This window comes from Columba livia, chromosome 3 (genome assembly GCF_036013475.1).
Source record: "Columba livia isolate bColLiv1 breed racing homer chromosome 3, bColLiv1.pat.W.v2, whole genome shotgun sequence".
Lineage (NCBI taxonomy): Eukaryota > Metazoa > Chordata > Aves > Columbiformes > Columbidae > Columba > Columba livia.
The window spans coordinates 2,834,359-2,848,383 of record NC_088604.1 but is presented as its reverse complement, the minus strand read 5'-3'; positions in this window follow the sequence as shown (position 1 = coordinate 2,848,383).

Below are 14,025 nucleotides of genomic sequence, written 5' to 3'. Positions count from 1 at the left end.
GGAGATGAGGACTGGAAAGGACCTCTGGTGACGTCCAAAAGACTCTTGCAAAAACCTGAAGAAAATCTGCTAAATAGTGAGTGAGTAGAGATGCGTATGGTAACTAACTGATATTTTGACAGTACAAGTTAGTAAGAATGAGAAATGCTCGGTCACAAAGTGTGAATTTCATTTAAAACACGTTCACCTAATTAGCTGTTCTCTCACTTAGAGTCACGCTGCCATTTCCTGCCTTTGCATCACTAAGGTGATGACATCCAGTGGGTTTATACTGACCATTTTTTATGTTTCACCATATATCTATGCACACTCTGCTCTCTGCCATCAATGTGTTTTTAAAAAACACACCAGTTAATATTAGGATGGATGGCAAAGCAATTTTCCCCTAAGAATTAAGCTACCTGTGAGCCTGAATCTTTTCCTGCGAGCATCCTCGCCAGCTCTTTGTGCACCGTTCCATTTTCATTGCCATGTTCCTTGCGCGAATCAAGGTCGGGCGGAGGTGAAGGGCAGAAAAACAGACTCAGGTTTGGCTTTTCAGCCTCGCGGATGAGGTAACCGAGATCTTTCGGAGCCCTGATGCGCAAAATAGACAAATTAAACCTGCTGATTTTCAGAAGTGCTTCTTGGCTCCGTGGAAACAGAATAGTTTTAAAATCAGATAAATCCCACTTATGTTTCAGCGAAGTGTGGGCTGTCCTCTCATTCAGTGAGTTGAGATCTGGGTAGTCTGAAAATTAAATTCTAACTTGCAAATGTTTTCTTGAGACAGATTTGCCTGTCCAAGCAAACAGCAGAACCTGATTATCTTTTGATGTATAATGTACCATGCTTCACACTTCAACATAGACTTTCTATATACCAACACACAGATTGAATTAACGAGTATATCAGAAATAAGCCTGGCTTAAGGCGCCTACAGAGTGCTTGCATTCCCGTATCATAATCATGGTATCCCCAGCACACCGATGTTACACCATGTGCTAAAAATCTTCAGGAAACCAGCATGAAGAAGGAAAAATTGCGTATATTGGTCACCCAGTCCTAGGAACTTGCTCAAAACTTACACAATTTTCTCAAGGACCTGACATTTACTGAACATAATCCTTTCCTTTGGAGTTAAGTTTACTGGCTTTTGTAGTGTCACGGAGGCACCCCGAGGTTAGTTTAAGGGACAACAGGGTCCAAAATGACTTTTATTAAACTGGTTAGAAACAGGGTTTTAGCACTCCAGAAGTGACTTGAACACAGGTTCGGATATCAGTTGAGGAAAATTATTAAGGGGCAGCAACTAATACAACAGGAGGTCCACAGAGTGCATGCACATGGCTTCACCAAAACAATGCCGGAACCATCCCTGAGTCCGAGAAGGGTCCACACTTGCCTGAACACGGTGTGGGATTATTTCAAAGGGATACACGTAGTGAGTATGGAAAGTGTACACTCGCAATTCTGCGAGGGTAAATTTATAATACACTCGCAATCCTGTGAGGAGAAATACACATACAAATGTGCATGGAACATTACACGTGCTTATGTGGAAGCACAGGAGGAAAATACACTTGGGATTATACAAGGATTAATTTATACACTTGCTTGTATTGAGCACGGAAAGTAAACATGCAAATGTGCACGGAAAGTAGATACACTGGCAATCCTGCGAGGGTTAATTTTACTCACACACGTGGTGGCAAGGCAAGCGGAGTCTCCATCCTGGGGAAGCGGGGGCGGTGGCTCCTGGTGGCAGCAGCTCAGCTCGTAACTCCAGGAGGTTGTGCGTAAGCCGCACATTTCAACGAGAGTCCCATTTTTTATAGGCTGATCAGATCTGACTGTAGGCATTCCAGAAGCTTCTCTGCACCCCCACCCTGGCTGTGGATGCCCCTGAAGCCTCCAAACATCCCCCACGCTGGCCGCAGGTGCCCAGTGGCTCCCTGGCGCCTCGGCACTCCCTTCTTAATGGCCCTGGCCAGGGGGCTCTGGGGCCAAACAAAAGAGGCTGTTGGCCTCAAATAGCAGAGAGAGAAGGAGATGTGTCTACTCCTTCCATATCAAAGGAGGGAGGGGGAAAGAGGGGGGTTTGCATTCTGCCACATGTAGTTTAGGGATAGATGCGTTTTTCTAATATAGCGAAAGTTTTTGTATCTCGAAACCAGTAAAGCCGCATGGAACCTTCTCCATGGTGACACTGATCATGGAGCCAGGTTTGAGCTGCTGGAAAAACAATCTTTTTGGTTTTAATTTGAAAACGTGCAGTGAAAGATCCTCCACAGGCTTTAGTGGATTATTCAGCGCTCGATTAAAAAAATGCACCTTATTTTTAGGTTAGCTTCAGCTCCCACCCATTAAACCTTAGCTTATCTTTCCTAGAATGAAGAGATTTATATTATCCAGTCTTAGTTATCCAGACTTAACTGTGGTCACCCCTCAAGATAAACAGGACTCCAGGAGTTCATCACCATGAACCATTTTCTAATTCTTTAAGTATCATCATTGCACTCCTCTGGGCCCTCTCCAGCTTTTCAAATCACATTTCCTGATCCATTTTTTCACTTTGATGATGATGTGAATAATCAATACGACATTCCGGTGGTTTCTTCATTCCTGCTTGGGTTTGCATTCATCTACCCAAGGGCAATGTTGAACCTTCCAGCCTCAGAGCTGCGCTGCTGATTTCCAAGGGCTTTTCAGGAATTCATTACCGATGTATAAAAATATATAGATGATTATGGCAGATATATAGAAAATTAAATTGCTGGTATAGACTTGTGCCAATCCCTTGTCTCTGTCATAACCGCTCCTGCAGTTTTTGGGTCAGCAGCCAGCAGTTGAAAATCAATTTCGATGTTCTCCTCCATAATTGATAAAAATGTCAAAGAACGGAGTTCAGGACTGACATGACATCACTGCAAACACACCGACCCTGTGATGATTGCCTCATTTTAATCACATTTTGTGACCGGTTGGGTAACGAGATCGCTGAAAAAAACACATCTTTTCATCAGAACAAACCCACTGCTCTGGTTTTAGTGAAAAAAAAAGACATGAACTGGTTCTAAGTGGTTTCCAATCAAGGGAACTGGAGGCTTTGAAGTGCCATGATTCTTTTTGGAAACAAGACCTGAATTTCTGTATCAACAGCTGTGTTACCCCAGAAGGACAGTGAAGTTGATAATACAGCAAGGAAATCTCCACCGGACAGTTTCTAGAGAGAGGCATGAAGATTAATCAGTCATTCATCCCCCTTCCATTTGGGATCTAGATGAGCATCTTGATACAGATTAAGCTCCATAAATTATACTAAAAAATAGAGCTGACGTAGAAGAGCCCTCAGCACTGTGCTTCAGAATAATCCAGCGATTGACAGAGGGATGTCAAAAACAAGGGGCTATTTAATAGAACAGAGTCTGCCAAACGCAACGGGGAGAAGGCGAAAATGCAGGACACAAGGTGCCTCTTCCTACAGGTTATTTTTCCATCGCGCTGTAGCAGTTATGGGGAAAAAAGGCTAATGCAACAAGCGAGCATCTGCAAATTTTGGTTCTGTCTTCACTGGAGCTTCGCGGTGCATCTTTATAACAAGTCCCCACATGTTCACGCAAGCCAAGGTGGTGCAGGCACCTGCATTTTGGTGTCATCGAATCATTTGGGTTGGGAGGGACCTTCCAAGCCCATCCAGTGCCACCCCTGCCATGAGCAGGGACATCTTCACCAGCTCAGGTTGAGGAAGTTTAGGTGGGGTTGAAGTTGGGTCAAGGAGGTTGAAGAGGTTGAGGTTGAGTTGAAGAGATTGAGGTTGAGTTTGTGGAATCTTGGAAGGGTTTGGGTTGAAGGGACCTTTAAAGCTCCCCCAGTTCCCGCCCTGCCATGAGCAGCCTGGTCTGGGATGTCTCCAGGAATGGCTCATCCACCAATATTTCTGCCTCTGAAACAGATTTTGAGCTCTCAGGTTGGTCACTGAAGAGCTGATCAATCCAAGACTCAGTTTCATTGCTGTGCATAAGCATTTAGCACCATTCGTGATGCTCTGGGGAACATCACCTGCGCTTCAGGTTCTCCTGCAGGTTCACGATGATCTCTCAAGCATCTTGGGTCATCTCTACAAGCTCCACACAGCCATCTCTGATACTGTAGAGCATTTCAAAGGGTTTTCAGCTTCCAGATGGGAAAAAAGTCCTACCAGCCGTGTGAGGAGAGCGATTCAGCTGAGAAATGATCACTGGTTTAGGAGCTCGTCCACTCCAACGACTATCAAACAGAAAACCACTGCCTCTCTTCAGAGCTCAGGTGCCCCAAGCATATGTAGACACCTAAAACATCTCCAAATCTTGACCCAAATCCAGGCAAAAAAAGTCAAAGGCCTTTGTTGTCAAAGAGCTTTGTGCAGGGTGCTGTGTCACTGCTGACTTTGTCCCCAGCAGAGATGCAAACATCTGCTAGAACTGAATTAACACTCTGCAGCTTTGTAGCCCAAGAGTTAGCTAGTTAGTTAGCTAGTTAGTTAATTAGTTGGTTAGTGGTCTTGCATGGCCTGGCTTCTCCCAGCTCCATCAATTCCTGGGTTTCAAAGAAGTTACCAGCAGCTGTAGCTGGTTTTTAAATCAAGGTTTCCCATTGTGGTAACAAATATTCTGTAGGTCAAGTTCCAGTTAATGAGAGGGCAAATTAGTATATTCAGTGTGCTGCACACAGCAGCCTAGATCATCATTAGCATCTTTTCCTGCCTAAAATCTGAATTTTTAACGCAGATTTCACTACTTGGAAGTATCATGGCACAGCCTTTCTCTCAGTAAAACTGTAGCTTCGCTAATAAATTTCTCAATAAATGTTTTCTGTACCGTTCACTTCAGAATTTTTGTGTTTTTATCACCCTGAATTCTCATTTTGCAGGATGGACTTTATGAACAGAAATAAATCACCACAGGTATGGGCAGAGAAAAATAGTTTGGGGTGGGACTGATACCACCTAAATTTAGCTATTTAGAAGCTGGGAATCCCATCCACACTGAGCATAATTTTGTGTAGCAAACGAAGGAAGAGTAGAACCTTAAAACATCATTCATCTCATCTTAAAATAGTAGAGTGGAGCCGATAGACAGAAGTTTATTTCATTCAACTCACATCAAGTGCCCCAGTGAGTAGCTTAAAGTAGATAACTTGATTTTTTGATAGCTGAAATGAGGCAGAAGTTGATTATTTACCTAGGAAAAAACTCAATTTTAAAGCAAATTTCAACCCCATATAATGTTACTCATATTATGTTGGCATTGTCATTCCAAAATAAATTGACTATTTAGCACAATACCCTTCACATTCCCCATTGCAAGGAGTATTTTCCTTATTGATCTCATAGTCCTTGGTACTTATTCCCTACCTTACTAAGACCTTTTTTCTTCTTGAATCCCAACTTCCTATTTGCTAAAATATTTGTCTTTTTCAAGTTCTTCCCAGTCATTTAAGGTCTTAAGCGTGTCCACATAAATCCATACAAATGGCTAAAGTATATTAAGGACTTTTATTTATTTAAACTGTTGATAGTGAAGAAATAAGCAGAGATAACACATAAACTGTCCCTATAATTTGGGGTAGTATTTCACCAAGCCAACAGCACAGCCCATTGCTCTGCTGGAGGTACTGATGTGATCTCGCTTAAAAATACAAATAAATGGTGTATAACTGGATTTCCTTTATAATCTCCCATAATAAATTCTGCAGACGACACAGAGTATCTTCAAAATCTGTAAAAACATCACTTCTGTAAATAAAGAGAGGGTATTTTTTCCTAGCGGGCCGACTTGTGATAGATTAGATAGCGGAAAAAGAGTATTTCATATCACCCGACGCGTATTTTTGGCAACCTGTTTTGCTGATATGCATAGATACACACTTGGTCAAAATATTGTGGCTTGCTTGTGATTCTGTTCGCATCTGACAGCAAAACCACACAATAAAAAGGGAAAAATAAACCCAACAGCTAATGGAATCAATTAAGTTTTTTGTGGAAAATTATGCAACGTAAACATGCTCCGCTGGTGGTTTGAAATGTGTGTCTAGTAGATTCCTCGGCTTTGTCAGTCAGTGCTGGTTTGAACGCAGGGGCACTGATGACTTTATAAAAGCAAATGACAGAGTTGTTTACACTGCCCTACTAAAGGAAATAATCATATTTAATAGTGCTGGTTTCCCATACAAGGCTAAAAAAAAACCCCAACTCTTGTGCTATATGCTGTAATAAGCTTTTTATAAATGTGCTCATGTGGTGCTCGGCAGAGCCTGCTGTGCCGATACTATAAAACTGAAAGGGAGCTTCATAAGCTTTAAGTGCTATCGCGTATTGTCATCCAGCAACATTTCCCTGTAATTAATAAACTTTGTAAGAAATACACAGGCAAAAGATTAAAAATACATGTACGATACAATCCATGGTAATAAAAGCTGGTGTTGTCTGGACTGCTTGTTTATTTGGTTGCCATAAATGAGATGTTTTAAGGAGTACAGTGAATATGATTGAATGGATGAGCTTTCCCTCCAGGCCCTGCTTTGCCTTGCCCAGCATCTTTCCAGGGATGCAGGTCCAGGAATGCTCGGCCAGGGATGCAGGTCCAGGGATGCAGGACCAGGGATGCTGGACTAGAGATGCTGGTGCGGGGATACTGGACCAGGGATGCTGGTTTGGGGATGCTGGACCAGGGATGCTGGTCCAGGAATGCTGGACCAGGGATGCTTGTCCAGGAATGCAGGTCCAGGGATGCAGGACCAGGGATGCCGGACAAGAGATGCTGGTCCAGGGATGCTGGACCAGGGATGTGGGTCCAGGGATGCAGGACGAGGGATGCTTGTCCAGGGATGCAGCACTGGGGATGCTGGTTCAGGGGTGCTGGACCAGGGATGCAGGACCAGGGATGCTGGACCAAGGATGCTGGTCCAGGGATGCAGGATCAGGGCTGCTGGACCAGGGATGCAGGTCCAGGGATGCTGGACCAGGGATGCAGGACCAGGGATGCAGGTCCAGGGATGCAGGACCAGGGATGCTGGACCAGGGATGCAGGATCAGGGATGCAGGTCCAGGGATGCAGGTCCAGGGATGCAGGCTGCTTCCCTGAGCCCTCTCGTGGGCTCCTTCCTCCACTGCAGCAGGCAATTAGTGGGCTCCGAGATGATGATCTTTACATAATGTGAGCCATTTCTTCAACTCCATGCATAAGAAAAGCATGTTAAAATAAAATCCTGGTATTTCATTAAAGATGATGAGGAATTTTTACGCCTTTGACCATGGATATCTTATTTTTGCTCTGGCATCCAGCAATAACAGAGATTATTGAATTGCAACACAGAAAGCTCCTCTGGGAGTAGATGTGCAGCACGGCCTGTCATTGCTTAGCAAAATGCACTCAGGTGCTGATGTAAATGGAAAGGTTGTATGTTTGAGAGAGTTTCACTGGAGAAATCATAATAAAACGGATTAAGAAACACCTGAAATGCTTCTTGGTTTTAAACAAAAATATCAGGACATTTCCTGACAGCATCTGGATTCTTGAGGGAAATTAAATGCCAGGTAATTTGGTATTTGGACGAAAATAAATTAGCAGCATATGTAAAATCTATCTGACTGCCTATTAAATTATCTTCTTCATCATCCACTGAATGTACTGACTTTTGATTCCATTCTTTATTGGAATTGCTACACAATATATTACCATGCAGTGCGTACTGGAAGGCGCATGTCCATATCACCAAAGATACTTAAATATTGAAATTCTGCTGGTATGGAGATATTTTAGTTCCAGGGGAATTTGTGGGACTTTGTCACCTCTTCTGGCCCCAGGAACTTACACTCCAAACCTGGGGATAACTTTTTATAGACAAACTGGACAGAGCAAAACTTAGAGCCAACATACATGGATCAAGCAAAGGTCATGACTTTCAGCAGAAAACATTCTTGGATGATGATGGATCCTACAGCTGGAGTCATAAAAAATGCAACATTTGTCATATCTCTGTAATTGCAGTCCCTTGGCATCTTCTATTCCGAGTGTGGGAGGTTATAAATATTGTTGATGAGTCAGCATTTGCTTTAGACTTCTTGGTCTTTACTAGTTGTGTTTGCACTACTTATTCATGTTGTCACTGTTCATCAACGTGAACCTTCGTCCAAGTGGAGGAGATTTATAATGAAGTCTGGGGGACGTTTGCCTTTAGTTCAATTAATGCCAATTTAGACCCTTCTTTTATGAAGGTTTTTTTAAATTGCTTTCCCTTTTCATTAAAAGACGCAAAAGAAGAGCAAGATGATACAGTTTTCACCTGTCTTTGGGGCGGGCACGTCCCTTCCAATATTTTCCAGGATAGCTGGAAAGAGGCAAAAATCACAGTTTAGGGATGAGCAGTTCTGGCACAATTACCAAGAGACGACACTTCCATCCTTAAAATAAGCCCCCCAACACAAGTGATAATTTAACATACCTCATACCATCTGCTTGCAGAGATGCGCAAGCTGCTCCCAAAGAAGTCAATGGGAAATGCATTTTTCCTATTATTTTACACATTCCAAGATCTGACTCGATGTCAGGAAAGTGCGCAATAGTCACCCTTCCCCAAAGACAAATACTGCTTGTACTGGAGAGAATAACAACCACTGCAACACCCACCATTCCTCCTCCCTCCTCCCATTACAACCTGCCGGATGAAAATACAGACATTGCAGAGCGCTCTGCTGGTTAAAAAGCAGATGGGGAAGGGAGAAGGTTTCAGAAATACAAGGCACAGGGCTCCTGGCAGCAGCTTTATCCACCGTGAGTTCCCATCTTGAACACTTTTACTAATCTGGATTTCACCTCCAGGAATATGTCAGCGGGCAGGATACGTGCTATCGCATGCAAGCAGTGTTTGAGGCCAGAGAAAGGATTGAGCTCTCTGTTTCCCGTATAGAATCATAGAACTGTTTTGGTTGGAAAAGACCTTTAAGATCATTGAGTCCAACCATAAACCTCACACTGGCACTGCCCCATGTCCCTGAGAACCTCATCTCCGTCTGTTCAACCCTCCAGGGATGGTGACTCCAGCACTGCCCTGGGCAGCCTGTTCCAAGGCCCCACAGCCCTTTGGGGAAGAAATTGTTCCCACATCCAACCTCAACCTCCCCTGGCGCAACTTGAGGCCATTTCCTCTGCTCCTGGCGCTTGTTCCTGGGGAGCAGAGCCCGACCCCCCCTGGCTCCAAGCTCCTTTCAGGCGGTTCAGAGATCAGAAGGTCTCCCCTCAGCTCCTGTTCTCCAGCTGAACCCCCAGGTCCCTCAGCCGCTCCCATCACACTTGTGCTCCAGCCCCTCACCAGCTCCGTTCCCTTCTCTCCACTCACACCAAGTGACCGAGCCTTGCAAAGGTATTTTTGTGTCTGGGTCTTCTGCAGCCTCCCCTCAGCGTCACTGGGGCTCAGGTCCAGCCTTGTCAGGACAGCACAGACTCCACAGAGCAATCTCCTCTTTCTGATGAAGCCACTCACAAACTTCTGTAGAATAGTTTGAGAATAAGCCAAACATCCCATGACACTTCCCCAGAACCTTCTCTTGGCTTAGAATTATGAGTGGGTTTGGTTGGAAGGGACGTTTGGGTGTCTCCACTCAAACCTACATTCAAAGTAGGGCCAGCTTAGCCCAGATTGCTCAGGGTCTTGTTCCCTTGAGTTTTGGATATTGCCAAGGATGACGGTTCTACTGCCTCTCTGGGTCATTGTCCCAATGTTTGACCACCCTCATAGCGGAGATTTTTTCCCATACATCAAACCAGAACCTCTCTTGTTGCAGCTTGTGTGCATTCAAATCTTATCCTTTCTCTGTGTACCTCCAAGAAGAGTTTTGCCTCTTTTTCTCAACACCTTCCTTTAAGGTGGCAATAAAATCTCCACCCAACCTTTTCTTAACGCTGAACTAACCCAACTCCTTCAGCCTCTCTTTAAATTGCATGTTCTCCATTTTCCTGAGCATATTGATTTGCCAGTGGGCTCACTGCAGTTCATGGGCATTTTTCTTGCTGGCTGGGGAGTCTAGAAAGTGGACGCAGTTCCCCGGATGGGATTTTACACGTGTGAAATGATGGAATTTGTTTAATTCTTTTTCACTTCCTAACAACTCCTTACATTCAGTTTGTCACTTGAAGGGGATTTTTATTAATTTCCTACTGGACAGTGGGTTTTCTGGTAGTTTTGTGGCCCCATCTGCCATAGCTCTAGGATCACATCTCCACCAACACCACCTCGCTCCGCTCCAGTACTTACCAGCATTTGAGAGCTGCTTTTCCCCTTCTGCTCTGAACCTCAACTCCCGTTTCATCATCCAGCCCCTTGGTGCTACGAGGTTCTTGCAACTGGTTTGCATTTGCACAGCCTCAAATAACCCAATATCATCAACAAATATGCCACCCATATCATCCAATTTGCTCAGCAGTCCCCTTCCCAGTACTAGGGTGCTGTTAACAATCCACCGCTCCTGCAAAACACTTTGTTGCTCGTCCCTTAGTTGGTGACAAACCAGATACATCGTATGCCATCTCATGCCCATGGCAGCTCGCTTTTCTTCACGGCATTTGGTAAGGACCTTTGAAAGGTCACATACATAACACAGCCAGATTAGTGTCCTTGTTGGTCCTGGCGAAGAGCTCTTGCAGTTTTGCTAAGCAAGACTTCAGCCTGCAAAACCTGTGTGGACTCTTCCCCAACTTCATGCACTTAACCTTTCTATTCTGTGTTATAATTACCAGCAATTTCCTCTGTGCAAACAGTTCGGATTCAAGTTCCTTTGGCATTCTTTGACATATACTTTATGGCCTGAAATTATTCATTGTACGCCCTGGTCCTCTTTTGTCCCTTCGTACTGCCTGGCAGGCTCCTTAATCCAGTCGTGTTTGGAAAAGGATTGATAATTTGTTCGTGCACTTAGGAAGTTGTTCTTCAAATCTTTTAGTCTACCTTTGTAACAGAGTGTGTGCTCTCTATTTTTTCCTTGTTTGAACACCAAGTCTTCTTACTTGTAAGAGCCTCCTTCACTCTGATCTTTAATTACAGTAGCTTTCTTCTGGTCTTTTTAAAGTCTTTTTTCATACACTCTGTGTATCTTCTCTGAGCCTTTAATATGGTGTCTTTAAACAATAGCTCTGCTGCTTGCAAACATTTCACCCAGTCGCGTCTCGTACTAATTTCCTTTTAACAAGTTGCCTCATTTTCCATAGGACTCCTTTTTAAATTCAAGACTGCACTGCTGATATTTTGGGCTTTCTTGTTCCTACAACAATACTGAATCTCAGTACATTACAGCTTCTCGTACAGAGTGTCTCTTTGATAACAACATAGTGAATCTGAGCTGCACCAGGAGCTCCTTCCCCAATGAATACACCTCCAAGAAGTATTTCTTCCCAGGTATCTAAAAATTTACCTTCAGCATCGTGTTTGGACATTATATTTATCCAGTATATGTGACTTTTCCCCTTTTTATTGCATCTTGTACACTCACAGCACCTCTGGTCTCCTTTAGGACATCTTGGGCAGTGTCACTACCCTGGCCAAGCTCTGTCCTTCTCTTTGATGTGGTATTTCAGTTTGTTGGTGTCGCTATTACTTGTTGACACAGTTAACTTACTTCACAGAATCCCAGAATCGCAGAATGTCAGGGGTTGGAAGGGACCTGGGAAGCTCATCCAGTGCAATCCCCCCATGGAGCAGGAACACCCAGATGAGGTTACACAGGAAGGTGTCCAGGCGGGTTGGAATGTCTGCACAGAAGGAGACTCCACAACCTCCCTGGGCAGCCTGGGACAGGCTCTGACACCCCCACCCCCAACAAGTTTCTTCTCAAATTTAAGTGGAACCTCTTGTGTTCCAGTTTGAACCCATTACCCCTTGTCCTATCACTGGTTGTCACCGAGAAGAGCCTGGGTCCATCCTCCTGACACTCCCCCTTTCCATATTGATCCCCAGGAATGAGTCACCCCTCAGTCTCCTCTTGTCCAGCTCCAGAGCCCCAGCTCCCTCAGCCTTTCCTCACACGGGAGATGCTCCACTCCCTTCAGCATCTTGGTGGCTGCACTGGACTCTCTCCAGCAGTTCCATGTCCTGCTGGAACTGAGGGGCCACAACTGGACACAATATTCCAGGTGTGGTCTCCCCAGGGCAGAGCAGAGGGGCAGGAGAACCTCTCTGACCCACTGACCACCCCCTTCTAACCCACCCCAGGTACCGTTGGCCTTCCTGGCCACAAGGGCCCAGTGCTGGCTCATGGTCACCCTGCTGTCCCCAGGACCCCCAGGTCCCTTTCCCCTACACTGCTCTCCAACAGGTCGTTCCCCAACTTATACTGGATGCAATGTGATTTCTTCTGAACACTGAGGAAAGACACCCCTTGAAAGCAGAAAGAGAAATGAAGGAGTCGCTGTTTTTCTTCGGTAGTTGAGGGTGTAGAGGCATCAGCCAGCTCTTGGTAGACCCACATTCACTGCATTTTCAGAGGGCTTGAGGTTGCAGCGATGCCTTGAAACCTTCCTCCCAAACGGGGCCCATTGGGACAACTCAGAAAACCCTTTTTTTCCCCAGTCCTTGTTAGATTCAGACACAAAGAAGGTATTGAGCAGATGAACCCTGCAAAGGACACTTTAAATCACCGAAGTGTCCCACCTTCCCCGGCTGTTCTTTGCAGGCATCATTCTTCTCGTTATACCACACCAAACAGTTGGATGGCCATGGGTTGAGCCAGACCACAAAACTGATGTGGAATAAAATCAACCCAACAAATATAAATATTTGTATTATATATATATATATGTATATATATATATATATATTTAAAAACATATATATGCATTTGCTTATATTTTAGGGGATCAAATCTTTTCTCAGTCCTAAAAGTCTTTGGAGACGATGGCCACCAAAACCCAATGGCATCGTCACTCTGCACATTCTTGACCAGTATAATGGTCTGGTGGGGTCTAGGCATCATCCTCACCCTCCCATGAGAGTGGAGCTGCTGATTCGGAAACTGAGTTGGGAAATATTCCCATGCTGGGAGGTGCGTGTGTTTGCTGCAAAGCCTGTACAGGTGTGCTGATAAGAGACAGCACTCTGCTCATCACAAGCCTGAGACCTTGGAGAATATTAGTAAAGATGCCAATTTGCATGTCTTGGGGTTAATTGAGGAAATCTCGCATGGAAAATCTTGCTGTCACTTCTGAAGCCTGCTCCGAATACAAATCGTGTGTCTCCAGGGGATATTGTGAGAGCTTTGCAACTTCTTCACAAACCTGTAGAAACATGGAAGGCTATTGGCTCCCAGAGCTCACAAAAACAAGTTTTCCTCAAAATTTCATAGTCACTTTTTAACCTGTGTTGACTTTAACATAGGAGTCGTCGACCAAGCATGGAAAATATGTGGGATCCTCTACCAAACAAACAAGAAAGGGACATGAATATTTTCTCAGATATTCCCTACATGTTTTTCAAAGGAAAAGAGATATTTCTGCTTAAAAAATTGAAAAATCACAGAATCCCAGAATGTCAGGTGTTGGAAGGGATCTGGAAAGCTCATCCAGTGCAATCCCCCCATGGAGCAGGAACACCCAGATGAGGTTACACAGGAAGGTGTCCAGGCGGGTTGGAATGTCTGCACAGAAGGAGACTCCACAACCTCCCTGGGCAGCCTGGGCCAGGCTCTGCCACCCTCACCCCAAACAAGTTTCTTCTCAAATTTAAGTGGAACCTCCTGTGTTCCAGTTTGCACCCATTGCCCCTTGTCCTATCATTGGTTGTCACTGAGAAGAGCCTGGCTCCATCCTCCTGACAACTCCCCCTTTCCATATTGATCCCCAGGAATGAGTCACCCCTCAGTCTCCTCTTGTCCAGCTCCAGAGCCCCAGCTCCCTCAGCCTTTCCTCCCACGGGAGATGCTCCACTCCCTTCAGCATCTTGGTGGCTGCGCTGGACTCTCTCCAGCAGTTCCCTGTCCTGCTGGAACTGAGGGGCCACAGCTGGACACAATATTCCAGG